Source organism: Panthera tigris, chromosome F3, assembly GCF_018350195.1.
Source record: "Panthera tigris isolate Pti1 chromosome F3, P.tigris_Pti1_mat1.1, whole genome shotgun sequence".
NCBI lineage: Eukaryota > Metazoa > Chordata > Mammalia > Carnivora > Felidae > Panthera > Panthera tigris.
The window spans coordinates 64,977,709-64,980,776 of NC_056678.1; positions in this window are offsets into that span (position 1 = coordinate 64,977,709).

Consider the following 3,068-nt stretch of genomic DNA (forward strand, 5'->3'; position numbering starts at 1 on the left):
CCCTCCCTCTCTCCTCCCCCTCTCTCTCTCCTTCCTTCCTTTCCTTCCTTCCTTCCTTCCTTCCTTCCTTCCTTCCTTCCTTCCTTCCTTCCTTCTTTTCTTCCCTCCCTTCCTTCCCTCCTTCCTTCCTTGTTTTATTTTGAGATATAGAGGGGGAGAGAGGGAATCCCAAGCAGGTTCCACACTCTCAGCATGGTGCCCAACATGTGGCTCGAACTCACAAACCACGAGATGGTGACCTGAACCAAAGCTGGATGCTTAACCAACTGAGCCACCCGGATGCCCCATCCTGGTGACGTTTCTATGCAGGAGACACAGCCCCTTGGGGCCTGGGAAGGAGGTATTGAGGTTGGGGACCAGTCCCCACAGAGCTCCTCAGGCAGGCAACTGATCTGCTCTAGTCCCTGAGGGCCCAAGCCCCGGCACCCCTGGAAGAAGGTCCCTGGCCTGAGGTCTCCCAAGCAGTCCCACCTTCAAACAGGCCTGAGGTTCAGGGCCAAAACCGCAGCCCCAATTCCTCGGACTCCTGTAATACAGCTTCTGGAGACTGACTGGGAAGATAGATACAGGGCAACGGATTTCCCTGTGTTTCAGGGTCAGGCCCACGGAAAGTGAATGAAGGAACAGACAGTCCCTGTGCAGCTGGCCCGGGGCTCTCCCCCGGGACTCGGCCAAGTACTTCTCATGCCATCTCCAGACAGAGAAGGGCTGAGGCCCCAAACCATCCCAGGCCCCTGGAATTGGAAGGCAGAAGGTGGACTCGAAGCTCAGGGAGGCCCAGGCCGCTCGCTCTGCAGGAAGCCGGGACAATACCCACCTGGTAGCACTTTGCAGCATTTGCCTGTCCTTTGAAATAGGTGAAAGCAAATAGGGAGGGAGAAGGGTGCTAGTCGAGGCCCTACCAAGAGTCTGGCGCTGGGCTGGCACTGGAGAGGCAGGAAGGACACTGTGTGCCCTCAAGGAAGTCTTCCTGGAGTGTGTGAAGGTGTCATTACAGTGAGGTGTGACCAGGGCCCCCGTGAAGGTGAGGGCGAGGGTGAGGTGGGAGGGGCAGGACCGTGCCTTGGAGGGAAGAGGTGAATAGAATTCGGACCCCGGATTAGTAGGGAGTCCAGGGAAGGGAGAGAAAGGACATCCTAGCCGGACAGAGGATGAACCCGAAGACACGGGTTTGTGAGCGCACGGTGAGGTCCACACCCGTGTGTTAAAGAGGGAGGTAAGAGGTGGGTCTGGAGAGGAGGCAGGGCCCCCCTGACGTACTCAGGGCTGTGGGAGAATTCAAGCATGAACCAAACACCGCAGGCTCTTGGACCTCTGGTCTCACTGGGTGCAGGAACCAGGCACGCCGACAGCTAGGTGACAGTCTGAGAAATCACACTGCTTTTCTTCTTTTTGAAAAGTTTCATTATTTATTTTTGAGAGAGAGAGAGAGAGAGAGAGAGAGAGCACGCACGTGCGAGGAGGGGAAGGGCAGAGAGAGGGGGAGAGACAGAATCCCATGCAGGCTCCCTGATGCCAGTGCAGAACCCGACCTGGGGCTTAGATCTCACAGACCATGAGATCGTGGCCTGAGATGAAATCGAGAGTCGGACCCTTAACCGACCGAGCCTCCCAGGCGCCCTGAGAAGCCACACTGCTTTTCTGCCCCGGTAAATGGGCCACTGCTCACAGTGGTCAAGTGTCCCTGGAACTGACAACATTGTCTGATCTTGTGAACAGGCTGAAAATATGTGGGCTGGCTGATACCCGGATTAGGTAAAATCCTAGTTGGTTGAACAAACTTTCCCAGAGAGTAGGAAGCATGGATGGTGGGCAACCCAGAAGAAAATCTTACTTTTGAGCCTCAGGGACTCAGAGTTTCACTTCTGGCCTGGTGAAGGAGCCAGTTACAGGGCTAGGTTCCTGTTCTTGCCAAAAAGCCCAGAAAATACCTGTGAACCAGAGCAAAATGATAATAATAATACAGCTCACAGAATAGGCGTCCAGAAAAAAAAAAAGATCCTATCAAAACCTTTCTAAAATGGAACCCTGTTTTAAATCCCAAGTTTACGAAACGTGACTTTAACAACTGAAAGAAATGGGCTCTTGTTCAAGAAAACACTGTGGAGACAGCAGAAATGAATGAATGTCTGGACTAGAGGGGTGGCTGATTCCCACCCCCCCGGGGGGGGGGGAATTTTACCTGCTGGCCAGGGAGGGGCCCAAGGGATTAAAAAAAAGGCTCTTTTTCTAGGGCCTTTTTCTTTCTCCCCCTCTCCCCGCACATTTTCACCTCAGGCTGTGGCAAAAAGCCCACAGACGTTTACATCTGGAAGAACTTTCCAGCAGTCCCTCTCTAAGGATGGAATGGACTCCTAAGAGGGCGGGCGAGCTTCCTGGCCCAGGATGTGGGCCCTTGGGGCCGAGATCATCCGGAAGGAGGGGGAGGCTGGGATGCTGGTGTGAGCCCTTGACCCCACCCTGGTTGAGGCCATGATTCCATGAATGAAATGCCTGGCGTGGTCAGGCGGGGTCACGGGGGTTCGGGCTGGGGTGAGCGGTCAATGGAAAGGACCTGGGCAGGTGCGCTGCTTAATGAAGCCTGCTGGGGAAGGCATGATGGACCCCCCCCCCCCCCATCCCTGAGGCGGCCCAAGTTCACCAAGCAGAAAGCTCCCAGGAGCAGAAATGCCAGCCATCTGTCGGCCTGAGGTCTCTAAGGAGGTGGGTTTGATGACGTCCAGGTTGGGTGTGAGTTCCGCTCGGGGCTCGGCAGGACATCCGTCCCCGAGGTGGGAAGTCTGGGGCCAGTCGCTCCACCTGGTTGCGCCTCCGTTTTCTCCCGAGTCAAGCAGAGTCACGCCCGCCTCGCGGGGTCTCTGCGCGGGTGACCCGAGCGCTACGAAGCCCGCGGTCCAGGGCCCGGCACCCTGCAGGGCCCCGCCCCGGGATGCCTCTCGTCCTGCCCTCCCGCCCCGGGCCTGTGTCGCCGGGTCGCAGGCGCTGGCAGCTGCAGCGGGGAGGGGGCGACTCGGCAGGCCGGGCCCGGGCGCACGGTCCCCTCGGCACCCTGCGAGAGGCGCCGGGCC